At 46.5% G+C, this 27,515-nt stretch overlaps 1 long non-coding RNA gene across 49 annotated transcripts in view; it reads right to left on the bottom strand.

Moving 5' to 3' along the window:
- LOC100911221 (uncharacterized) overlaps positions 1-27,515 on the bottom strand; it is a 51,675-nt gene that overhangs the window by 8,028 nt on the left and 16,132 nt on the right. For 42 of the 49 annotated variants that reach the window (XR_010051907.1, XR_010051904.1, XR_010051908.1 and 39 more), the window contains one exon: positions 1-27,515. This exon is cut by the window's left edge. This is a non-coding gene — a long non-coding RNA (uncharacterized LOC100911221). The other 7 variants (XR_010051900.1, XR_010051901.1, XR_010051903.1 and 4 more) reach the window with 2 other exon arrangements.

Genomic DNA, 27,515 nt, shown 5'->3' with positions numbered 1-27,515 from the left:
AAGCCGACACTCAAACCCAGGCCTCCCACCATTCTGAAGGCCATGTCTCTAAGCAACATGGTAGCTTCTGTGTCCTGAAGGATGCTGATAAAATGAAACAGGTTCACAGGAAACGCAAAGATCAGCAGACATGAGCCAAGACACTGGTGTGGAGGGGGATGGGGAGTGTTGAGATCCTAAGCATGCAAGCTGTCCACAGAGAACACAAACACACCTGTGGACTGTGGGGCTCTTTGGGGACCAAACAGTAGTTAGAATCTTCAGTAGGACAGCTCCCATCTGTTTGAATAGAAAACCCCAGGTGTCCTTTAAAACCAAGCCCATACCCCTCCCTTGCAATTCTTCTCTGTCTGTATAGAAGCACCTCCTCTGTGCACTGCTCATCCATCCTCTGATGCTACCCACAAGGACGTAGGCCATACTCAACACCTCACAGACTCATGGGTGGGTGCTGGGGATGTTGAATGAGGATAGAGAACACTAGGAAATAAGTAAGCAAGTCGTGTTCCTCAGAGACACAGGCCATGAAGTAAACCCAGAGGAAATCGAGGAGGAGGCTGGGGAAGCCAGGAGAAAGGTTTGCAGCTGCTTAGCACTTCTGGTTGGCTGGGCAGCTGCTCCAGTGACAGGCCTGGAGGGAACAGGGACAGGAAAAAGCAAACTACCTTGGGCAGTTAACGTCTTCACCTGCTGCTCTTCCCTGGAGTCACTCCAAAGGGAAATGCAAAACAGGTGTCCAGGGAAAACCCACTGTTCCTCAGATGCTCCAGGCCAGAATGCCAAGAACAAAACTACTTCTTTTCTCGGTGCATGGTAACCAAGAACAAAAAGGTAAGAAGGAGAGGCTTTGAGGGTACCTCCCAGTAGGCCGAGGCAGCTTACCCAAGCTCTTCCTGATGGCCCATTTCTCTGGAAATAAGCCTTTTCTGACACCCCAGACTTTGTGCCTCAGCTTCTTCTCAGTCCAGCCTCCCTGTGTACCTGTGCCAAGCTTGTCACACTTCCAGCCCTGTGTTTGGGGACACCTCTTAAAGTATAACCTTTTATATTCAGGATGACATGAAACTCGCTTTCCACCTGAGCCTCTGCCACCCAAAGCAAGAATATGAGAGGATGTACAGGTGGAGGAGCAACCTGCACCCAGGCCAGCCCTGAGACTCTCAGCTTCCTGAGTTGTGAGCGTGTTCAGCAGACTGTTGGGTACTCTTGCAAACCTCAGGAACTCAATGCTTATTAATTCTGTCATCCTAAGCATAACACTTTATACCTAAAGAGTTATTCCCAAATACAGGTTGGATGCACAATAAGCTTGGCACAGGCACTTGGGGACGAGGGACTGAGAAGATGTTGACTTGGAGCCGGGGTCTGTCAGGAGGTTTCTTCTCTAGAGAATTGAGGCACCAGGAAGAGCTCAGGGAGACTTCCTTAGACCTCTAGGAGGTACACAGGATCCCTCATGCAGGTTAGGAAAGGAGTACTTTACCTCAGGGTTCCTCAGTCTCTGAGTTTCCCTTTATCAAAGCATAGCACCCCAATTGGTATCTGCTTCTGATGGTCTTCTGTTTAACCACAAACTAAAAAGTTGGGGGCCAAATTCTTCCACTGCTTACTTGAAGCCGCCTTACTGCCCAGTGAGTGCTGAATGAGTGTGTCTGAGGAAAAGATCCTGGCAAAGGCACAAACAAGGCCAAGCTAAAATTCCTACCAGAGGCAAGCAAACCCTCAATAAATAGTCTGAGCCCCTGGAGGCTCCCAGTCCCAATGGACATTTTAACAGCAAGAGAATGGAGGTCTGGACTGCTCCTCTGTGTCTCCCCAGCATCAAGCATGAGAACGAGAACAGATTGGGTCAGTCAGCCACCCCTGAGGCAGACAAATGGGTCTCACAGGATATACTGTACCGCCACTCTGAGGGGCTTGAAGTGGAGAAGGGAGGATCCCAACCACTCTTTCTTCATGAAAGTATACCCTGAACCTTCTAATTAAGTTTCTCCATGACCTCAGAAACCATGGTCAGCTCCTTATCCTCCCGCCTCTCCCTTTGACAGTGGGAACTAGATGGGCCTTTTGTAGATCCAGTTTTCTCTACTAAAGATGGGAGGGTGGGTAGGGGGGCAATCTGGTTTCCTGGACTTTATGACTCCACACCCTGTACTCAGACCCCAATTTAAGTTTGCACAGGGGAGCTGGAAGGGGTAATTAATGTTCCTGGAGCTTTGAAGGTCAGTTTGCTCTGTGGCAATAGAGGTGTCAGGAGGTGATGATTAGCATTAATAGTGATTCTTATTAGCAGTGGGGCTTAGTTCTTTTGAAAAGTAAAGTAGCCCTGTAGTGATTTCCCAACTGCTGTGGTGCACACTCCAGTGTTAAGTTTTGTTCTTAAAAAGGGCAACACCATGGCAGCTTGCTGTGCAACCGGGGGTTGTGCCATAGGCCTCCTGTAAAGACCATGGTTACTGATGTAGAGAAGGCACCTGCAATGATCACTGTGGATGACATACTTCAAAACTCCTCCAAGTACCAAATCTGGTCCTACCTTCCTCCCTAATCCTCCAACAAGGCACAGTGGGCCTCATACATTCCTTCGAGGATGCTTTTCCAACTCTGGACACAGTAGTCCAGTCAGCCAGAAGGCTTAATTCCATTGTGGCACTTCTTCCTGTCAGGCACCCCGTGGGTCTCTTATGTGACGATGGGTGCTCCAGACATGCTTTTGAGGCTCAGGTATCTGTCTGTCCTCTGTTGGGCTGGAAAGTTGCTGGGAACTGTCAGCTCGTCCACTCTATTCCCTAACTTGATTTGACAGAATGAACCTCTTCTGTACCTTATGCCTGCCCAAAACTAAGGGGGATAACGGACTGGCAAGATTTCCTACCAGTGCAAACATCTCCAGACATCTGCAGGTAGCTTGCGTCCCCAGAACTAGAACATGTTGAGGATCCGGATTCTTTGGGATCTTTTATTGTTTAAATTCTGTGGTAGTTACAAATGGAAGTGGCTATGTCTCTGTGTGTTTCCCTCTCCTCTTAGACACACTGGAAAATCCTGAGATGCAAGGCAAGCCAGGGGTAATCCCCATCCTTGACCACGGAGATTTATCCGAGGCATGCATGTGACCATCCAGGCCAATTACAGCATGGCTATGAGACTTTCCTATCTGATCTGTAGGAACAAAGCCTTCCTTCACTCATCACAGACAGTGAAAACGGGAACTTACACTGTGTGTATATGACCATCCACTTTTCTATTACATGCATTCCCGTCTACAGACCTGAAGAAGGCACATGAGGAGCACTGACAACTGATCACACTGCTTGCCATAGGCAGGAAGCTCACCTGTTCTGTAGTGACTTAAATGAAAATGCCCCCCATTGGATTGGATATTTGAATGCTTGATTCCACAGTTAGTAGAACTGAGTAGGAAGGATTAGGGGGCATGACGTTGTTGGAGAAAGCGTGTCCCTAAGGGTGGGCTTTGATGCTTCAAAAGTCCACACCAGACCAGTCTCCCTCTCTCTGCCTACTGCCTGAAGGTCAGGTTGTAAGCTCTCAGTACTGCTCTATCACCCTGTCAATGATCATGCTCCTCAACATGTCATGGGCAGATCCTCTGACGCTAAAACAAGCCCTCAATTAAATGCTTTCTTTTGTACGTTTCTTAGGTCACCGTGTTTCTTTACAGTAATAAAACAGTGACCATGACAAGGAATATCAAAGAAAGAGTCTGAATAGAGAACAAGTAGGAGGACCCAGAAGAATCTGAAGAGAATAAGTAGGAGGACCCAGAGGCACAGTGGCCCCAGTGCTGGACACGTGGAGCTAGCTGCCTGTGAGGCTGGATCCACCCATGGCCCTCTCACCATCTACCTGGACTTAAGCTAGATTGTCTGGATTTCTTTGACATGAACATACTGGCCATCAAGAAATAACAATACCACTTCTTCTTTCATTCATGTCCACCGGGACACACAGAATATTTACTATAAACATTTTCCAATGGTCTTACTTACTCTCTGGTATATTACTTATTGCCACAGTCAAGGTAATCTTTCAGTATAGTTTCTTCAGTGGGACAAAGTAAGTGCAATTCATCCATTTTAAAGATAGTATAACTGAGTCTCCAAGGAGCAGACAGACTTGGGTCCCATAGATATTACAGGATGGTAGATCCTAAGCTAGAGTCTCTATGCCCTTGCATTTCTTCATGCTAATAAGTTCGTGCATGCATGCACAGCAGTTTGACTAGTTGGCTTCCTGAGATTTTCTCCACTTCCTGTTATGGTTAGCAAAGCCCTTCCAACAAGCACATCACGCTACCTTTCCCACTGCTGTAACAGAATGCCGGACAAGAGCAAACTTAAAGGAGGAAGGCTTCCTTTTGTCTCACAGTTGAAGGGCACAGTCAATTGTGGTAGGAAAGTGTGGTACACAGCTTACTTTCTTTTTTGTATTTTGTCCAGGTCTCCAGTCTAGGGACTGGTGCTGCACCTTAGTTAACTCAGTCTAGATTCCACCACAAACATGACCAGAGGTTTGTCTCTTAGTTGATTCTGTTGAGATTAGGGCATCAATCACCACACACATCCCAGATCCTGACTTGCTGCTTCTAAGAGGATGGGGGTAGTGTGTGTCACCTTTACAGCTTCACACAATGGCCTCTCAGGATCTCTGGGCAGAGAATCTAATCCTGCCATACATTGCTCGGCCTCAGCAGCCTCCAGGATCCTTTCTGTAAGCTTCTATGAGACTGGGACACTTGGTATGGTGGTTTGAATAAGAATGCCCCTCCCCTCTATGGGTTCATATGTTTCAGTGCTTAGTCACCAGAAAGTGGCACTACTTGAGAGGGATTAGGACATGTGGCCTTGTTGGAGTGGGTAAGGCTTTCTTGGAGAAGTGTATCACTGAGGGTGGGCTTTGAGGTTCAAATGCCAAAGCTGGGCTCAGTGACTGTCTCTCCTTTCTCTTCCTGCTGCCCGTGGATCCATGTGTAGAGCTCTCAGCTAATCTCCAGCACCATGGCTTCCTATGTGCCACCACATTCCCTGCCACAGTAACAGTGGACTAAGCCTCTGAAACTGTATCAGATTTGTCACACTCATAGTATTTCTTTACAGCAATAGAACACCTACTAAGGTACTTGGGAAAGAAGGCTCCCAAAAGAGGCAGAAACAAAGACAGAGGAAGCTGCAAAAAGGTTCTGCTTTCATCGGCAGAGATGTGAATTGAAGATGGGAAGTTAAAAATGACTTTTGTAAAGTCATACAAAACCAGTCTTAAATCTGGACCAGCTTCTAACTGACACATTGGGCAAGTCACCACATATTTTAATTCTCTGTGAAGTTAATACCATCTTTGAAAATGTGTGTTTGTGATGTGTGTATATGTTTTGTGTGTGTGTGTGTGTTTGTGGCATGTGTATGTATGTTGTCTGTGCGTGTATATGTATGTAAATATGTATATTTGTAGTATGCATGTGTTTTGTATGTACATGTGTGAGTTTGTATGTGTGTATATGTATGTATGTATGTATTTGTGGTATATTTGTGTGTATTTCTCTCTGTTTGTGGTGTATGTGTATGTGTTATTTGTGTGTGCATGTTTTTGTAGTATGCCTGTGGTGTGTTTGTGGTGTATTTGTGTGTAAATATGTGTGCGTTTGTGATATGTGTGTGTAGGTGCTATGTGTATGTACTTTGTGGCATGTTTTTTGTGTGTAGGTATATTTTGTACATATGTATATTCATTTGTAGTATGCATGTATATGTTTATTTATAGTACATACGTTTTTGTGTATGTTTATGGTGTATATGTGTGTATGTATATGTGTTTGTGGTGTATTTGTGTGTATGTCTATGTGTGTATGTGAATGTGCTGGTATGTGTGTATATGTTGTGTGTGCAGTATGTGTTTGTGATGCATGTATGTCTGTGCGGTGTGTGTGTGTGTGTGTGTGTGTGTGTGTGTGTGTGTGTGTGTGTGTGTGTGTAAGCTCCTAGAGTGTCTGCCATATACTAGTTGCCCAGGAAATCTTCCTTCCCCTTTCCTGCTCTTTGCCTCATAAGAATAATCATGTTTGGTTCTCCTAGTAGAAACCCAGAAGGAAAGAGCTGTGTGTGGCCCGAAGCTGTTGAGTACACACTCTGCTTCCCAATAGTACCTTCTCAGCTCCATACTCCTCCGCACCTCGTCTGTCCCAATTACTTCTCATCCTTCGACCAATCTCATACCCAACTTTGTCCACAGGGCATTTTAATGGACGATTAATTTGCACCTATGCTTGGCCTGAAAGAATATCTAATGATATCCTTTCTAAGAGAGCGTTGTCTTTTTCAACAGAGAAAATGGAAGGAAAGGAAGGAAGATGGAAAAAAGAATACATAAGGGTTGGGGATTTAGCTCAGTGGTAGAGCGCTTGCCTAGCAAGCACAAGGCCCTGGGTTCGGTCCCCAGCTCCGAAAAAAAAAAAAGAAAAAAAAAAAGAAAGAATACATAAAATATAAGAGACTTATTGTTTCAAGGGCCTCCCCAGAAATATATTAGTAGCCACAGGAAAAGGCTAGAGCACACCAGACATTGTACTCACCAGTCGCTGCACCCAGGTTCTCTATTTTTACCATCTTGCCCTCATATACTTTTTTCTCCTACGATCAAAGTGCTTCATAGCCTCGAGTCTCAGCATAAGAGCCTTTGACATTGATCAGCTCGTGTTTGACCAATGCCAACACTGGGTGCTTCGAATACATTGCTAACTAAGCAGGGCAGACACCTAAAAAGCTTCTTAGAGGGCTGTCAGGGACACCTTACACCCTCTTAAATTATTTATGCATTTAGTTTTTGTTTCTTAAGATCTTCCTTCGTATCAAGTCTTTGTTTGAACTTATTTTGTAGCTCTGACTGGACCTGAACTTATTACAATCCTCCTGCCTCACCCTCTCAGATACTTGTGTGTGCCACCAGGCCCATGTTCATTTGTTTGTTCAAATTGGTGATTGAACCCAGGACCCTGAGCATGCTTGTTGAGTGCTCTACCACTGAGCCACATCCCCAGGCCTAGGATTCTCCTTAGAGATGGTATTTGTCTCTCCTTCTACTCCCACAACTGTTACTACTGCTGCCACAATTACTTTTACGTCTTTCTTCCTTTCTTTTTTAAACCAGAGGTTGGTGAGATGGATCATTGGTTAAGCACACTGTCTACTCCTGCAGAAAACCTAGGTTCAATCCCCAGCACCCACATGGCGGTTCACAACCATTCTTAACTCCAGGGGATTCAATACCCTTTTCTGGCCCCTCAGACACACATGTGAGGCTCGTACATGCAGGCAAAACGTACATATACATAAATGTGCAGAAATTAAAAATAAAATTTTTAGGGGTTGGGGATTTAGTTCAGTGGTAGACCGCTTGCTGGTCCTCAGCTCTGAAATAAATAAATAAATAAATAAATAAATAAATAAATAAATAAATAATTTTTTTAATTTAGCCTAAAACTCCATAAACAAGGGTGGCCAACTCATCAGTTTGCCTGGTCTTAGTTTGGTATGGTTAGCAAGTAGTAAAATTCAGCAGCAGCTAATGCCTTTAGATATTTCTAGTTATTAAGGCTCTTCCACTAACATAGTTGAACTAGAATCCTCTGAACCTGCAAATGAAGCTCAATGGTGCAGTGCCTGCCTAGCACATGTAAGAACCTGGGTTAAATGAACAGTACACCCCATTCCTCCCCACCCCCAATATAAACAAACAAATTCACCATAGTTTCTACCAATTGGTTGTGTTCTAACTAGGGACACGGCCAAACCCAGACTCATAGAGCTGGTGGCCCTTCAAGTACCTTTCACATACCTTTCCTCTTGCCCTCTTCAGATTTTCTAAGACTTTCTTCCATTGTAACGAGGGTAATAAGATTTGGGGATATTGGCCACTGTCCTCGGTTCTACTCTACCTCCCTTGTAAAGTGCCTGATTGGAACAGAAGTATAAAACTAATCCCCACTGCCTCGTGTTTCTTGAGTAAACTCCTAATTATATGGGCAGTGGTCTTGTGTGTGTGTGTGTGTGTGTGTGTGTGTGTGTGTGTGTGTGTGGTGGCCACTTTAAGCACTATCCACAGATTTACTAGATGGATACAGAATGAAGATCGTTAAAACTACAAGTAGTAAATATATTTATTTTCATTTAACTTGGGCTAAAGTCTCAACTCTCTAAATTTTATATCCACGTGGAGCTCAAAATATAGTATTAGACTGTTGATGTATGGTCTGTTGTTATGTACTATAATGCCTAATACTGACCCGTGTGCTTCAGGGAGGAGAAAATCTGCACATACTCTAAGTAATACTATGTGATCTTCCTCCTTAATTTAAAACTATTTGTTGGACGAAGATACCAACAGCCTACAGCTGAGCAGCAGAGAGAATGGTGGGGTTTCAGTTCCTGGGCTTGGAGTCTGAGGAGAAGCCACAAAGAGGAAAAAAGAGAGAGAAGGTGGAAAGAAGAGAAAATGCCGTGAGGTAGATGAATCATGAAAACATGGACATAGAACTGGCCAATTGGAGTCAAGAGCAGCATGGAAGAGTCAAGGAACATGGCAAGTGATCCCTTGGGGTTATGGACATAGACGTAGACATGAAGGCTTGGAGGACAGGCATTTGCCCAGCTCCAGAGCTGATTAAGGCTGATTATAAATATGAAAGTTTTGTGTTTTTTATCTGGGAACTGAATGATCTAAGGAGAGGTAGAAATGGCAGATTGAGATTAAATACATAATACAACATTACATAAATAGTTAATACCAGATGTAACTGAAAAACTTAAGTTTCTCCAGTATCAGGACACTAATCCATCTTGGAAGTGGAGAAAACAGAGATCAATGCAGAGTGGAAAGATAACATGAGGACACATGGGAGTATCTTAAGTGACCTCTCCCGTCGCTGGGCAGAATACCTGACAAACGCAGTGTAAGGAAGACTTGGGGTCAGTTTAAGAAGAGATTCGTCCATCAAGGTGGGAATGGCACAGGAGTGAGAGTACACGCTGTCTAGCCATGCCTTCTGCAGGGAGGAAGCACAGTAACCAACGCTTGTGTGTAGGTCTTTTTTGCTGTTCTTCAGTCCAGGACCCAATCCAAAGGACGCCACCATGGCAGGGTGGGTCTTCCTTCCTCAGCCAAACCTCTCTGCAGACACTCCCAGAGAGACCCGTGGGTGAGGATGGATTACCACAGACGATACTGTGTAATGATGAAGGCGGACACGCACGACATGCTGAGGGCTGACGAGGAACCCCAGCAACCCTCACAACCTGCTTGGGAACAAGGATGCCTTCTCCTTAGTCTTTACCACTGGTTGTATGGCATCCCAAAGTCAACTAGGTTTTTGGATCCTCAGTTTGATCATTAGAAAAACTGGAAACACAAATGTGTGGCACATGGGGTTTGTTCAGTGACTAAGAGAGGTAAGAGACAGGCAATTTACAAACTTCTCAGTTACCAGTAATCTAATGCTCTCTCGCTCTCTCGCTCTCTTGTGCTCTCTTCTCTCTCTCTCCCTCTCTCTCTCTCTCTCTCTCTCTCTCTCTCTCTCCCCCTCCCTTCCTCCCTCTCCCTCTCCTCCCTCCTTCCCTCTCTCTTTCCCTCCGTCTCCCCCTCTATCTCTATCTCTCTTGTCCAACAAGTTTTCTAGAGGGTTCTACTGTTTTTTTTTAACCTATAAAAATCTATAATTTTGTTTGTTTTCTAATTAGCTTTTTAACCCTTTACATATTTTAGGTTTGTTTCTCTGCTTGTCTTAGTTTTATTTTGCATCTCAATCTCTACATTCCTTGGTTAGATATTCAATTGCCTGTTTCTCGTTCATTCTAATTCTTCGACATAAACGTGCAGACTATGATTGACTTTTGACTATGACTGTCCCTGTAGACTGCTATTATACACGACAGCTTCATTTTCAGTTTACTAAGTGGTTTTTAAAGTTTTCTTTGTTGGGTTACTGAAGTATACTGCCTCACACTGTACCCTGGCCTAGCTGATTTGTCACTTGCTATCATAATGTGGAAGCTACAAAAATGAACGCTTTCTGTAAACAGCTTTCTCTGTAACATCTTTTAGGTAAAGAATACCATGTCTGATGAAAAATATATATTTCATGTTCTCATCATGAAAGCAGCAACCCCAGAATGTCAGCAGCTTTGAAAATTCGGACATTTTAAAATGGGTACATTACTAAAATGTTTGAATGTTTTATGCTCAGAAATAAAAAGAAAAACCGTAATCCTACCCATATCTCTGTTAGCAGTGTCCAGTGGCACTGACCTGGCTTTTGAATTACGTTCTCGGGATTACAGAGTAAGCATCAGTCTTTTGTAAGGCTGAATACTGTGGTGATTTCAAGAGGAATGTCCCCTGTAGACTCACGTGTTCTAAAGCGTGGCCCATAGGGAGTGGCACTACTAGGAGGTATGGCTTTCCTGGAACAGGTGTGGCTTTGTCAGAGAAGTATGTCACTGTGGGGGCAGGCTTTGAGGTCTCAGATGCTCAAGAAAGGCCTAGTGGCTCAGTCTTTTTACTTGGTGCTATATGCAGATCCAGATGTAGACCGCTCAGCTCCTTCTCCGGCACCATGCCTGCCTGCACGCCGCCACACTACTTGTCATGATGATACTGAACTGAACCTCTGAAATTGTAAGCCAGCCCCAATCAAATGTTTTCCTTTCTAAGAGCTGGGAAGTGGGGGATCATGGTGTCTTTTCGCAGAAATAGAAACCCCAAACAAAGCCCATTTCTCTGTAAAGTCTTCACAAACCACCTTTTATATATATATAAAATGTGCTTTGCCTACAAGTCAAGCATTCAGCTCTGGCTAACAAACCATACTGTGAATTCTTCCAGAGTTAGGGCTGTGACTTACACTTTTTTCTATACCTTCAGATAGCCCCTGGCTTCTCCCCTCTTTGATCACATGACAACAAACAGCAAATACTGTGAGTGTTTGATTCTCCCTTTTACAGGACACCTATGAACTGTACTCTGAAATGTAAGGTCAACATTTTAAAGCTGGAAAGTGGCCCAGTCAAAAGAAGCTTTCAAAGGTTAAAGTCATTACTTAACATGTACGATTAGAAGAGAAACACTATTCCAAAACTTAAAGAATATGCATTTGGAGCACATGTAGTGGCTGCTATCCACCCATGACAGCATCCACAGGTTGCATTCTGGCAAATGTGGCAGTTGTATGTTTGATTTACTCTTCAAATGGCTGTGGCAATAGCAATTTAAAGAAGGAATGGTTTCTTCTTGGTCACAGTGGAAGAAAGAATTCAGTCAGCCACAGAAGGGAAGACAGGGCAACTGCAGCATGTGGCGGCTAGTCACACTGATCTACCATCAAGATCCAGAGAGCAGGCAGGAAGTGTGACCAGGCTATCTACCCTCAAGTCTCACCCTTGTGACTACCTACCCCAACAAGACCTCCTCAAGGTTCCATGACCTTTCCAAACAGCACCACCAGCTGGAAAACAAGTGCCAACCCAGGAGCCAATAAGAGACATTTCACTCTAAATCACAGCAGTGGCAATGGCCAGGGACGCCAGGAGGATTCCCACAACTGGCACACCGTCTGTGCACGCTCACTGGTGCCCACAACAAACCTGTGAAACAGACAAGCAGACGCTATGATCTTTGTTCTTTGGAAAATAGGTATTTAGGGTTCAAAAAGATCAATCTTTCCAAGGTCATAAAGGTAGTAGACAGTTGAAGAAGAAGCAAGCCAAGATCTACACTCTGCCCTGATTCTCTATTCTTTAGCCTACAGTGACTCCGAACTGATTTTGGAATTCTAGACATAAGTCACTGCACTGGCTCACCAGCTTGAGTGACCAGATTGCCACCCTTGGAATTCCCTTTGGATAGGCATGTGCTTGGAGACACTGCAGAGTAAACACACAGTCCCTACCCTCCTGAAGCCCACAGACTTCTCATGCAGTGTCTGCAATGCACAAGACAAACCCTATCTGCCATGAGCACACAACAGAATTAAGGTAATTCATAGGGACCTTAGGCATCCTCCACTGAGCATTGCTGTGCACCAGGTTCTGTCCCGAACACTTTGCTATGCAGAGAGTAACATGAAACACCAACTGCTAAGCTCACAGGCAGAAGTTAAGGGCTGGCAGACATTTTGACTATAGCTTAAAAAGTAAACCAGGGGTTCTGACCCACAGAAAAAGGAAAGAGTGCTTTACATTGAAATCACCTGGAATAACATTGTGCAAAAGCAACTAATCCATCCAGAGACTGGCTACAAAGGGATGGCCTACAGTTAGAGAGCCCAGGGAGGCTAAGTACCCCCATTTCCCCAGGCTTGCCCTGGCTCCAAGGGGGAGACACAGATGGCCAAGGCTGTTTGTTTGTATGTTACATTTTTCCTGAACACGTTCGAAATCCTAGTCTCCAAAGAAAAGAGAAAACAGACTTACTGGGCCAAAGGCTTTCCCTGAGAAATGTCCCTGTGGCTATGTGCCAGCATAGGATTCCCCCCATATCCCAGACCGGCAGACGGCAGATTGGAGCCTTCCCCAAACCTTTCAAAAAGGCAGGGATTAGAGGTTATTCCCTGGGAGATTTTCAACAGAGTCATGTGCCCAGCAGCTCTGCCCTAGTATTTAGGCCCACCCAACTTTGGCACGCATCCTGGTGACGTTTCAGTCCCTCCCTGGCCTGCCCTCCCCTTTCCTGTTTGGCATAGCCTAATGCTTCCTGCCAGGCCACACCTCCTCTGAGTGTTCCCTGAGAGTGGTGTTCCCAACCCCTGAACCCCAAAGCAGGGTTGGTTGTGGCTTTGATTTTAGTGCTGGACAGAGCCATGGAAGTGATTCTGCTACTCGCCCTTCCACAGCCCTATAATGGTGGCACCCACTCCACAGGCTCCTGCCCCAGCACTCGCTGTGCACTCCCTGGCTATCATAAACCAAGGATGTGAGGGGAAAGACAGCCCTGGGTGTAAATGGTAAAAGGACCTAGGAACATTATTTGATGCAAACTTTGAAAAATAAAATTCAATGGGTCAGTCTTTTATTTTACCTTTTTTTCTTTTCTTTTCTTTTTTCTTTCTTTTTTTTTTTTTTAACTACACACAGGGAACTCTGAAGTGCCACAGGAAGTGGGGTTGGGGGAAAAGACTTTTTTTTCCTGATATGTTGTTAGGGAAGAACGAGGGTGTCTACGTCAGATGGCTCTGCTCAGATCCCTGATCTACTGACTATGATCCCCTGTGAGAGGCCTGACCTCTCAGACCATCACACACTCAGGTGGCTGTGGTAAGGCTTCAGCAGAGCATGCATTTGGTATCTATTAGCCTCCTGAGGTGACGTGTGAGTTCAACGCTGTCCATTACCTCTCGTGCCTCCCACTTCCTTCCCCAAAGTCTGAAGGCAGCCGTGCTGGAGCTCTGGTCTGTTTTACTTCACAGGCTGTTTGTCACATGTGAAGCTGAGTCACCCTGAGTTCCTGCTGCCTCGAGGCTGTGCTCTCCTGAAAAGGATGTGTAGCTGCGCCAGCCCCAGGTTCTGAGTGGACATGCCGTTCTGGGAACCCTGCAAAAGCTGACTGGAGATGTGAGATTGCTCACACAGGCCTGAGCTTCCGTGGCCCTGAGTGCTTTCTTGTGCTAGGGCATTTCCAATGAGAATGCAGACATGTGAGCCTGCAGGCTACTAGGAAGGGTGGGAGTGTTGCTGAGAAACAGCATCGTGGCACCCAGCACCCCAGTAGGCACCCAGAGGAACCCCAGGGGTGTCTAGGGGAGAAGAGATAGACTAACTACCAAGAGACAAGGAAGAAGACAGTATTATCATAGCCCTCTCTTAGCACTCTTTAAGATGACTCTCATCCCTGAGAGGCAGGCTTATCTCCACTTCCAGATAAAAAGTGGGTGCTTTAGTGAGGTGACAGTGGTTAACTGAAGTCACGCTAGTTAGTTGTAGGCCCCTGTGGCTTTGTCACCTGCACTCCTGGGGCTCACATAACAAACAGGTGCAAGTGTCCAGAGTCAGAGTCGCTAGGGCACAACCCGAGGAGGGAATCATGGACCTCTGCTTCACAGATAAAGAAGCAGAATTCAGAGAGGATGAGGGGGAACACAAGAAAGGAGGACTATACTCAGGCCTCAAACGGAGCACCCAGAGTCCTCTCTAGTATAGGGGAATGGGCAAGCATTCTCTTATCCTCTTAGTATCAAACTTAAACAGGGCTACCAAACACCTAGAAGTGGCCTGCCACTGAGAGTCAACCCCCTCCAGCGGCCCTGATTCCCCACCATGGCTCCCACCAAATCTTCCTATTAAAACACAATTCTCACTTGTTGTAGTGCTTCATGATAAAATCTCAGCACTTAGGAGACAGTGGCAGGGGTGGCTCAAGTTTGAGGCCAGCCTGGGCTACATAATGAGATACACAGGAGGCCAGCCTGGACTACATACACAGGAAGAAAGAAGGAAGGGAGAGTATGTACAACTTTCCCAGACTCTTGGTTCACTTGGCCAATAAAGAGTGAATAGTTAGCTCTACCTCCACATAGCTTCTTTTGGTTGTTGTTTGAGACAGGGTCTCACTATGTAGCCCGGTCTGACCTTGAGTGTCTATCCTTCTTCCTTAGCTTCTAGTGTACTCGGATTCTAGGTGCGAGCATCTAACTTATCACATCTTTAAAAACAAAAAACAAACAACAACCCGGCCTCAGGTTATACCCTCTCCCCATGCTCTAACTTGGAGTATTCCACCAATTCTTTAAAAAGCTATACAATTGCTCCTCTGCAGCATTCCACACCCAGGACCCTGGATGCACCAGGATGAAGCAAGCAAAAGTGAGTGACTTATAAAGCAGGAATAGCATGTATGCATTGTCTGGTTAATTGGTGAGAATTCTGAAAAAACAACAACAACAAACTAACTAACTAACAAACAAAAACCAAACTTGTTCTCATGGTCATTGCTTCAGGGATGAAAAAGTATCAGAGTCCCAGAGAGACAAGGCAAAGTTCATCTGCTTCTGGGTCTAGGAGAGGCATGAGGCTCAGTGCAGTGAAGTAACACATGGAAGCTTGACTAGCTTTGCAGAGGTATGCAGAGAGGGAAAGAGGAAAGGAAGTAGAAGGAAGGGAAGGAAGGAGAGGGGAGGGAGGAGGGAGGGAGAGAGGGAATGAGGGAGGGAGAACCTAGGTCTTCCTGACTTCATACTGCTAACCTATCCTTTTCGGGGCATAGATATCCTCTCTCAAAGGCAAGAGGCAGCAAGCTAGTAGAGGCCGAGACCCTGACTGTCTCCTTCCTGTCCAGGGCCCCATACCCATGACAGTGTAACAATAGTTACTGACTTTCCATAGTCAGAGACACGTAAACTTCCAGAGTGGCCCCTTGATTGGTCTGAGCCTTTCAGATGTCATTTCCACCCAGATTTTATGGGGATTCGCTTTCTTAAAATATACTTCATTTTTCTTTCTAATTACAGCCATTTTGATGGGGGGAGGGCACATATGCCATACCACCTGTGTGGAGACCAGAGAAGAACTGATCAGAGTTGGCTCTCTCCTTCCTCCATGTAGGATCTGGGGATTAAACTCAGGTCAGCAGGCTTAGTGTCAGGCACATTTACCTGCTGAGCCTGGGGCTCTCTTTGGAGTAGAGGACATTGTGGGATATCTTCAGTAGCTGCTGCCAGCTGCTGTTCTTGAAGACCAACAGGTGTCTTGTCTCCCTGAGTCTATAGTAGGGGACTTACTCTACCATGACATTCAGAAGTCTATAGCAGGACCTCTGTGTTGACACTGACCCGCCCCAAATCACCAGTGTCTGTGACTGATCCTGCCTGTGTGAACACTTCATCCATTCCGCTGCTGCCCCGTGCCCAGTGTGTTCCCAGTCCATGGCCTACACACCTGCCGTTCTATCTACTTCAAATGCATGTCCTCCAAGTCTTTATCCCACTTCACCTCAACTGCATCCAGGGCAAGTGGCACTCTCTCAGAGGGCCTGTCCTGAGTTCCTCATGTAAATGATCCCTCGAGGTAGCCATCTTGTCAGAGTCTTCTTGGTTCTGTGCATGATTATCTGAACTGCCACACATGGTCCTTATTGACCTACTGTTCTCCTCCAAGAGAAAGTAAACTTTACAAAAGAAGATAGTTTGTCTGTTTTACTCCTAAACCCTAAATGATTGTAAGGGACTGTGTCTACTCTTGATAATAAACTAAGAATGAAGGAAGAAAACTTACATTCCCCTGCACTTAGTTATCAGATAAAAGCTCTCTGGAGGATTACCAGGAAGGATGCTAGGAGCCTGGGAGATCTGCAGTCAACCTCAAAAGCCAGCAGTCACCCTCTATTGCTCCAACGCAGGACAGCTGCCCTTAAGAAGATATAGCCTCGGTGACGACTAAAAAAAATTAAAGTAAGTTACTGGCTATGTGCAGTAGCCCACTCTGGAGGCTGAGACAATAGGAAGTCAAGTTTTGAGGACGCCATGAGCTACACAGCACATTTGAGGCTGGCCAGAACTACCCGGAAAGACCCTATCTCCACAAACAAAAGAAAAATGGAAAAGTAAAACCAAATGATAAGCCAGGGGCAGCATGTGGAAGTGTGCAGGGATGTGTGGTATATGTGCTGTAGGATGTATAGGAATGGGTGACTTACGTGGTGTGGTGTGTGTGTGTGTGTGTGTGTGTGTGTGTGTGTGTGTGTATGTTTTATATGTGTGGTGTTGGGGGATGTAGAGAAGTAATGGGACATGGAGTGTGTGTATTAGGAGATGTGATGCGGTGTGGAGGGGGTGGTTTGGAGGGGGTGGCACGGGTAATACATGTGCATGTCAAGATGCCTACGGAGGTCATAAGCAATTAAGAGAGATTTGTAAACAACACTGGAAGCGTTAGCGTTTGAGAGACGGCCCTACACAAGCAGAAGACCAGTCGTCTCCATCTGGATGCAGTAGAGCCGGGAAGTTTTCCGGTGAATCTAGCTAACTAATAAACCCGGGGAGGAGGGAGAGAAGGCTCCAAGCAGAGGAGCAACCTGTACTGAGGCATGGAAGGATGAGGAATTCTGGGACAGAGAGGTGACAAAGGCAGATTCCTGTGTGTGGTCCCTGTGCTAGGAGAGCACACATAAGAGAGACCAGTTGGGACGAAAACAGAAGTGATGGCAAAGGCATCCCTGGAGGTGTTGGACAAACCCAAGTCCAAAAACCGATTGTGTCACCAATTCCAACCTCTCTGGGCCTCGCCTCCTAAGAAACAAAGCACAGAGAAGAAGATGGAAAGAAGCACCCTCCCTCTCCCTTGGGCTGCTATTGGCAAGGATGGGGGGAAGATGTCGCACAGAAGCTCTGAGGGGGCTGGTGTTTGAAGAGAAAGCACTGAAACCGCAGGCCTCTGCTTCTGCTTGCTTAAGTCATGACATTTATTTGGAGTTTGAAGGTCATTAAAAGTGGCTGTGAGGCATTTATCTAGGGCAACTTGGGTAAACAAGTGACTGAGAAACCTTGGCTGAGGTGATCTTGAAATCTCTTCTGAACCTTCAGTTCGGAGGTCTGCAACTCAGGAAGAGCAGGGAGATGCTGGGAGACTTGCAAGCTGCTGCTGCTCCCCAACTGCAGCTCAGACTTTGCATTTTGTCCCTGTGCAGAGTGAACAAAGTCTTGGAGTGGATGTAGGATCAGACCCCTCCTTCACAGCACATGGTGTCACAGGCTCGTGGGCTTATTTCAAATGAGCAAACTCCTGGAACATGGCAGTTCCCGACATACAAAGCTGGACAAATACCCCTCGGCATTGAACGGGCTGGCATTCTACCTACTCCCGCCCCATATCTGATCAAGTTTATAAGGAGATGCAAAGATGGTTTGACCCTCAGAATGCAGTCTCCGTGAATGATGGGAGCTTACAGTGTGTTGTTAAGAACCCCTCCTAGCTTAAAAATCTTTTAAACATTAAAGCTCTTTAAAAATTATCCTGAAAAATCTTATCCATTCTGCTTTCCCAACCCTGACTTCCTGCATCTAACTGGAAACGTCAAATGGAAAAGCCGACCTTGAGATGATCGAACATTTATGCGACAAACATCGAGGAGTGCTTCTGTTTGCACTGCCGGACAGCCCACAGTCTATGCTTCAGAGCTCTGGCCACGAGGATTAGAACAGGACTCCAAAGAGAGAGGGAAAGGGAGGGAGAATGCGTCCATCTCTTAGAGGCAGTTAGTACGAAAGGCCAGAACCTGAGCATGAGCCAGACCCATCCATCGGATTCCATGAGGCACAGCAGTAGAGACACAATTATTCCCCAAGTAACCAAAATATACAGGTGGAGAGGCTAGCACCACTAAGCACCTACTGTGCGCAAGGTGCCTTATGTAGAGTGTGTTAAAGTGTGAGGCTTCCTGAAACCTCTATACGAAGAAAGAAGTCCCTGGGCTTACTGAGGAGGTGGCCATGCATCAGGCCACTACTGCAACCCCATCTCCTTGCATAGCTCCTCTCAGCCTCTGGGCACCAGGATATTCTCCTACTTTGTAGCTATGTGGCATTTACACAAGTCACATAACTGCTCCATGCCTCAATTTCCCCCTAGTGAAATAGAATACTAGTAAGACCTGTCTCCTAGTGTAATTGTAGAATTAAATAAACTGGTTGGGTGGAAAGAGCTAAGACGGTGCTGGCCAATGCTTTCCAGCCTGTGCACATAGCTGGTGAACCTGCCAGACACCACAGCTCACCCTGTCTCACCACCACCCAGTGTCTGAAGAAAGTGCACCTGGCAGGGTCATCCGGTTCTTAATTGGCCTGAGAGCCCTACTTAGACCTGCCTAACAATAACAAGCGAAACGGAACACTCCATTAATTAATTGTTTTTTAAACGTCCTAGGCTTTATAGATGTGTATGCATTCAGTTTTCAAAACAATTATATGAGGTAAATGTTGCCAACCCCCAGTTTAAGGCTTCAGAAATTAAGACTGAGGGAAATTAAGTCATGTTCTCAAGACCATAGAATTGGTGACTGTCCTAAGGAGGCTGAAATGCAGGCAGGCCCTATCTCACTCCCTGGGACTGGGGATAAGACTGTTACTCTAGGCTTCACCGTATTTAACCAGCCAAGAGCAGTGACATCCACCACCACCACCACCCACCACATACACACACACACACACACACACACACACACACACACACACACACACACACACACTATACTGAGGAGGACTGAGAGGAGGAAGTAGGCAGGTTCCCACAAAGGGAACTTTCTGGAACCAGCAAAGCTCATAGCACTGAGCCTCAGCTGTTGTCCTTGCTCAGAGTCCTCAGTCCTGGGTCCTCCCACCCCTACCCTCACTCCGGGCACCAAAGAACCTGAGAAGAGAGTCTGAAATCTCAATGCTTCTCTCTTTCTGCTCACCTCTCAGTGGATGTGGCTGAGGCCTCAGACTGGGCAACAAAGTATGTTTAAGGAGTGGAGGAACATGTAGAAACTGCCAGGATTGTCTTTGCTGTCTCTTATTTTCAGCTAAAATCATTCTGAGTTCTATAGTCCTCGTTACTATTTTAATAAGATGGTATATTTGTAACTTGAGGACTAGACTGTCTCCGGAGAATCAGCCGGCGGCTTATGCTACGGTTCAATTCTCATTTGACACACCCACGGCACTTCAGAGGGTCCATCTCATCCTAGACCATTTTTTACCCAGACTCCCTACACCAGCTTAGTACTTTTGCAGCGTCCTTGACAACACGCAGGGTAGAAGAATGAGAACAACATTATCATCCACATTATTGGCTAAAAGTTTGGGCCAGTGGGAACTTGGTAGCAGAGCGGGTTCCGGGGTCACAGAGCCAGACTTTGGCTCTACCTCCAGCGTACCTGGCACAGAGAGCTAGACCTGTGGGGACCTGCCGCTAAAAGCCCTGGCTTTGTTTACATACAGAGCTAAGGGTGGAAACTGGCCTTGTATGGATGAAACGCTGTAGGGCCACTGGGGGAGGCAAAAGGCAGCAGCCTGATAAGAATCTACGAGTAAGTACGTGAAAGAATGCACTGAAACTCCCTACCAGGATCACAGAAACCCGACCGAAATTCGACCTTAGGGACCCGCCCTCATGCCCCATCCTGCTGGCTAGACAGGCAACCCGAGGCTAAAATGGCTCTTGAATCGTCTCCAGGCCAGGCCACCTGCCTCTCAAAACCTTCCGTCCTAGTTCTGCCTGTGGGCGGGACTGTAGGGCAGGGAGTGCTGGCATGTTAGAAGGGAACCTCGTTTTATTGAGCACCTACTACTACTATGGCTACTACTGCGCTGTTATCTCATTGATTCGTTCGTTTTACATCTGAGAAAGCGTGGTGCCATATAAACTAAGTCACTTGCCCAAGAATACAAAAGCCAGGCGAGTCGAAACTTAACGCTGTTTTTTCCCCACCCAGTCAATGGTTATACTCAGAAGAGGTGCTGGTGGCAGTGCCTTTGGGTTCCGCCACCACCCCTACCCCACCACCCGCGCCCCCCGTCCCCGCCCCCTCTGCTACACACACCGCGGCAGGGTTATTCAACTGCCCATCCACCGGCCCACAACTTACTGGCTCCACCCACTCGCCCGATTTAGTAACCGGAAGTTGCGCCCTAGTGTCTGCTGACCCAGAAACGCTGGTCCCATCCTACCGTCCCTGACTAATGCTGTTCAGAAGGACTTACAGGTGCGCTCACGGGCGCAATTCTCTGGTCTCCGCCCGGATCGCAGCCCTGCATCCGGTCCGGAAGCAATGGAAACTGGTCTTGCCGCAGAGTTCCTGGCAGTGCCCAGCCCACGCCCACCCTAGTGCTGCCCCAAACTGGTTTCTTCACTTTCCCTGAGCCGACTCTTGCCCCGGGCAGGGAAAGGAAGCAGATTACTCAATGTGCAGGAAGATTGTTCTGGTTCCCAAGGGAACTAGCTACCAGCCAATAAGCCAGGTGGACCCTAATGTAGCCATAGCAGGTACTAGGAGTCCAACTCCCAGGACCATGATGAAAATCTTCCATGATCTGTGCTCAATTTTAAGTCCCACGAAGAAAGTGGGCTGGATGAAAGGGGCCACAGCAGTTTCAGAGATCCACCGGGGTGTAAAGCGACCCAGAGGCCAATAACGTTATCACTGGACCACCGTCAGTCAACCAGCCAACTACACCGGAGGAGCAGACTTTTCTGGAAACCTCAGCTTCTTTATTTCAGTGGGCTTGGCCTGAAGAAAACCCAAGTAGTGGAATTCGTTTATTCCTCAGTATTTGAGACACAGCTGTAGGCGCCAGGCATACCAGCTTGACCCAAACTTCCCCTCATTAGTCCCAGCCTAAAGAGTCTGAGAAGTTGCTGGTCATTTTACTAGGAATTGATGTACACAGACACAGCCCCTGGCACCCCCCATCCTAATATAAGTTACAAATACTATTTAGTAAGAATTACAGTACCTAAAAACAGCATATATGCCTATGTATAAACCTCCACACTTGTGATATTGTTAGCAGGTGAAAAACTGGTTCTGAAAAATGTAGTGTTTAGCCCGATATTCTATCTAGGGCTCTCAAATCCAACTCAGTCAATGCCTTAAAGCCAGTGCCTGCCAGAGTTGCCTGACTACTCAAGTCAACCCAGAGCCCCTCTGATGAGATGCAGATGGCACTCCGAGACTTCCATGAGTCTTCTGGGCTTGACCCAGATGCCAACCAGCACTGGCACTGTTCCCTGACCACTCTTCTCCCCTTGAGTCTAGCATCTGTACTTACTCCAGCCTGGGAAAGAACATGGTGTGTGAGACCATCTCTGTTCTAGTGACTGACTGCCCCTCCCCCTCCCCGGAGAACCAGGCAGGTAGGGACAGATCCTGCTATCCACAGATGTCTTAACAAACAGAACGGTTTGGCAATTACACATACCCTTTGCTGGAGCTCCCACAATCTTCCTGGACTCCAACCAACTGCTACCCACTCTAGGGTGACCACTAAGAGCTGACTACAGGTACTTGCAGTGGTGTATTTACCTAAGCAGTATTTTAGCCCTTAATGTGCCTGCCAGTAGACTCTGAGCTACTGCTGCTCTCTCTGAGGCCCCGGAAGTTCTTCAGCCATCAGACATGAAGAGATTCCTTGGAACAATATTATACTAACCTGGAAGTTTCCCAAGTGGTCTGCTGTGCAGGGCGGGTCTCACACATGACAGGCCTCAGTAAAGGTGTGCTATGTTGGTTAGTTTTTTGTTAAGTTGAGGAGAGAGTCACTTGGGAGGAGGGAAGGAACCTCACTTGAGGAATAGCGTTCATTAGACTGGCTTGCGGGCATATCTGTGAGGACATTTTCTTCATTTCTGATTAATATGGGAGGGTCCAAGCCATTGTGGGTATTGTCATCCCTGGGCCAGGACTCTATGAGAAACGTAGCTGAGCATCTAGAGGAAGTAAGCCAGTAAGAAGCGCTCCTCCACCACGGTCTTTCCTTCAGTTCCTGCCTTGCATCCCTGCCCTGACATCCAAATAACCCCTCTCCTCCCCGTTGATTTCGGTCACGGTGTTTATCACAGTAACTAGGACGAGCATCCAACACTGGATACCTAATTATCAAATATGCCATTCATTTCCCACAGACTGCTTCAAGTCCCCCAATTAGACAAAAGAATCAGGGTTTTAAGATTCTAAAAAGACAATCTAAGGAGAAAAAAAATAGAAAAGAATTAAAAGTCTTCTCCAACTTCCTTCTTTTGTATAGAGAGAGCTCCAGCCCCAAGGAATCTGGAGTCAATTCCTGGCCACTGCTTTTGCCTACATGCTGTCCTGGGTTGGGCCCTACCCCTAAACCATAAACACATTTTCATTTCATCCCCAAGTCAGCCCCCTAGACTCCGATCACAAGGAGGGCAGTAATTCTATTGTCAGACTGTTGAAGAGAAAGTGGAGGCCAAGAAAAGCAGAGTCCAGTGATCTGCCCTGCTCACACAGAGTCCTTCCTCAATCTCTCCACCCCAGACCATGCTGGGAGCTCCAGTTCAGTCCAGTCCTGGGCCACACACTCTCTTACAGGCTTAAGAGAAGGACCTATGGGTCAGGTCTGTACTGCAGAGCTTTTAGCATTTGTAGCTTTTAGTCCCTGCTCCCCCAACCCCAGGGCTGTCCTCACATACAGGGGCGCTTCATTTGCAGTTGTTCCTGAGAAATATCCTTCCTCAGGCTGGTCTGTGGGCCTGTGGGTATGTCTGTGAGGACATTTTCTGTTGCACTTCTGTGACTTGAGCACTTTTCTGTACATAGGTTAAACTTTCTAAAAAAAATCACAAATATAATTTCAAACCTCTAGAAAATCACTTTCCTCAGCAGGCTTTCTGTTCTTTTTATTTTAATATGCAGGTCCAGGGATATCATTTCCTTCTCTAGGTCTTTCTGTGGCTCCCCAGTGCGACCTGGAGGGGAATGCAGCAGCCACTTTTCTCGGGTCCCCATTCCACCTCTATGTATCCAGTCTTACTACTCTCTGTGCCTTCATCCTTCCCTGCTTTCTGGCCTAGCTGGTTCCTATTCTCTCAGTCTTGGAGCCTCGGTGTTTCATACACCTCCTCCAAGAAGCTCTCTGAACCCCTCCCCTCAGACCCTTCTCATTACTCCTCTCCCCGGTTCATCTCCCAGGGCTTCAGGGCCGACCTCCACCTCTCCAGGGCCCACTGGCAGACTTACTTCCGTTTCTCCCATGAACTCTCCCAGGGCAGAGGCTACATTTTGTCATCTCTGCTCCCCAGCAAAGTCTCTGCGCATGAATCTTGACTAAAATATACTGAATAATCTCTGCCTAAGGCCATAATGGTTGGTCTCACTCTTGCTTGGGACACTGATTGCTAAGCTGTGCCTGTCCCACTCTCAGACAAGACATTCCTGGAAGGCACCGTGGTGAGTTAAACAATACAGCCAGGTCCTCAGCTCCAGTCCTTATGAAGGGGACCTAATTTGGAAGTGGGGTCTTTGGAGCAGGAAGGGTTTCAAAGAGAGATCACTTGAGGTTCAGAACAAGCTTTCTATTCAACCGTGTGTTCTTATCAGAGAAAGAAAGAGATTTGGGATACAGAGAGACACAGTGAAAACACTTTCAAAGTTATGCTGCTGAAAGTGAAACAACTCTCCACAGGGGAGAGGCCACCAAAGGAGCTCAGCCCTGCTAACTAACACCTTAGTTTCAGATGTCCTGGTGTCTAGTAATTGTGAGAAAATAAATTTTTACTATTTAAGCTACCAAGCTTGTAATTGTTATAGGAGCCACAGAGCACAAAAGCCAGCAGGAACTGTGCTTTTCATTGTGTTGATGCCACGACCCTGCTCCTGAACCTATTGTGCACACAGTAGGACTTCCACAGAAGCCTTTAGGGGGACCTGACTTCATTAAGGCCTTGTCATTTGCCCAGTGGACCATATAGGCCTGGAATTGCCTAACACATCCTGTAGGCCCCTCCCTACTATTTCATAAGTGGTCACACACATTCAAACCATGGTGTGTTTTGTCTAAGCACCTACTATGTGTCATGGTCTGCAGAAGGCTCACACAACCTGTTTTTATATGCTCACAAGCTACCTAAGGGAGAGAAACAATTAAGAATAAATTAAGAACACAGACTTAGCACACATTGAGAATGTGGCTTCAGTCCCTGTCACTGAAAATAGAGTGAATGAATGAATGAATGAATGAATTCATACTGGATCACTTACAGGTGAGAAGAAGGAAGCCGAAATGGAGGGGATCAGGAGCAATTGTGGTATTATTTTGCATAAGCCATGGAGGGGGGCTTTCTGAGGAGGCAGCCTGTAAGCTGAGGCCTGAGGAAGTAAGAGTGCCAGTCAGCAGATCCTCAGAAGGAAGAGAGATGACAGGTGTAAAGCCTCAAACCAAGAAAGTTCTGGAAATATCCCATCACAGCCAGGAGCCATTGGTGGTTGCTACCACCCAGAGTGAGCTGGCACTAGGGATGCTGTGAGAGGCAGGGATTTGAATCCATATCTAGGTTCTTGTGTCCTGTGGCAAAGAATTGGGCATGGGTCACATGATTAGAAACAGAAATAAGGACAGTCTATCAAGAGGCCAGGGGTGCCGGCACATGCCTTTAACTCCAGCAACTGGGGAGGCAGAGACAGGCAGATCTCTGTTCAAGGCCATCCTTCGTATACAAGGCCAACTTGTATATAGCAAATTCCTGGACAGCCAGGACCATATAAAGAAACCCTGTCTCGAAAAGCCAAAAAGATAAAAAACCAAGAGCGAGAGATGGGGGAGAGAAAAGAGAGGAATAAGGGGTTGGCAGTGAGCATATACTCCAAAGAGCAGGTACATGTATGCAAACCCATTTCTTGTGCGTGTTCCATTTGTTAGAGAAGCGCATTCCGTCTTTTTGGGTTAACCAGTTTCTTGTGTTTGTTTTGAGGTCCCTCTTTCTGTCTCTACTGTTCTGCCATAGTAAAGCCAGAGTTTACCAGAAGGCTCACACAGCCAGTTAGGCCAGAGCTGAGGCAGTAGCCTGTGCTGGAAGCAGTCCATGAGAACAAGATCTGCCCAGGGTTGTGGAAGGAGAGGTTGAGGGAGGCGAGGCTAGTGAGAGGGCTGAGCATCCAGGGCCTACTGTTGGTCCAGAGGAACTCAGTCACAGCAGAGCCGAATGAGAGGGCAACACAGGGAAAGGAAAGGAAAGAAAGAAATGGGAAAGACGGGTGTGGTGGTGAAGATCCAAATACGAGATTTTCAGATCAAGTGGAAATTCAATACCTGTTGGTGAAGGTAACACTCTAGGACAGAGACTAGACTTTGAGAGAAGCAAGCTTTGCCAGCTGCCTCCTATGTGCTAACCATCTGCCACACAAGCCTTTGTAGGTCTCACCTTACCACACAGCAATCATTTCAAGGAGGAATAAAAAATCTCTATTCCATAGGTATGAAATCTGAGGCTCAGGAACATTAGGTAATTTCTCCAAGGCTGCTCAGCCAATTGGGAAATATTGGATTCAGAATAGAAGTATTACCTTAAGTTCCAAGGCCACACTCAGCTCAAACCTCATTCTGGCTGAGGACAGAACAGTATATAAACATAGTTCCTGCCCTCAGAAACCTCCTAGCCTGTAGGAGTGCCATCAAGTCAGGACTGTTATTATCCCTATTTTTAGAAATGAGAAATCAGTGCCCAGAGAGGTGAAGTGACTTGTCCAAGGCATGGCAGTTAATAAAGGCGGAACCAAGATACACTCTGGTCTACTTCCAAATATCCTTACTTCCCTATGTAATTATAGAATGCATTAAGATTAGTAGAACAGAGCTCAAATCTCGTTCATAGAAGGTTGGTGGGTGTGCTAGTCAGCTTTCTGCTTTAAGAAGAGTGCTGGCAAGTCAGTCTGAAGGAGGGCTCACAGTTTGGGGGGTTTCAGTCTGGTACTGATTGGCTTCCTTGTCTTGTGACTGTGACACAGAACAGCATGGCAGGAGTGCTTATCCAAAGAAGTCCACTCACCTTATGGAAAAGACAAAAAGAGAAATGTACCCATTTCCCCCTTCCTCTTCTAGAGCGTGCCCCACTACACCTCACCTACTGAAGGAACTTCTAGATGCATCTTCCGGTAGCATCAGGCTGAGGACCAAGTTTTTAACACATGGTTTTCAGCGGACATTCAAATTTGAACTCTGGCAGGAAGTGTGACAGGAACACACACACACACACACACACCCGTATACATGAGTACGCATGCACACACATACACACACACAAACTCATTGACATTTATACCCACACAAATGATATGGGCACACCCATAAAGTACATGAACATACAGCATTCCAAAGCCAGTGACTTCCCAAATTATCCTCTGCTTTCTGTGGAAGTTAAGTCACTTACTCAATTATGATGAATTACCAAAGCCACTCTGTCTCTGTTCAACAAGTATGCAGAAGTAGTCTCCAAATTACCTCTTAACAGATCAAACAGAAAAACACCATGGCTTACATCTGACTTAGTTTGCATTTAATACACTTCCAAGCAATTTCTCTTGGAATCTCAGGAAGGAAGGCAGAGCAGGTGAGATCTCAAGCAGTCATCATTTAGGGATAGACAAAACCCACTTGTTGGCACCTTGCCCGACCCTGCCAATACTTCAGTGTCAGACAGAGCAGTGTCCTGGTGAGGGGTACTATGTTATGGGCACTAAGGATGACTTCTGATGGTTCCTGCTTTCAGACTGTCTCCTCTCCCGCTAGCTCTTGGACTCCAAGCAGCTGACCAGGCTCCCTCAAACAGAATGAGGGTAGGAGAGCACCTGCTTCTAGAGAATCATGAGATTACCACAGGAACCCTCATCCTTCCTCTCTGCTTCCAGTAAGGCGTCTGATGAAGAGCAATGTTCATAGTCTTGACCTTTCCCCTACATGGTAGAGAGCAACCAACTTCCAACCAATCCAACCTGTAATTACAGTCTTGGGCCATTGCAGGAAGGAG

The sequence above is a fragment of the Rattus norvegicus genome, chromosome 5 (assembly GCF_036323735.1).
Source record: "Rattus norvegicus strain BN/NHsdMcwi chromosome 5, GRCr8, whole genome shotgun sequence".
NCBI classification, from domain to species: Eukaryota; Metazoa; Chordata; class Mammalia; order Rodentia; family Muridae; genus Rattus; species Rattus norvegicus.
This window is presented reverse-complemented; position numbering and strand designations above follow the sequence as displayed.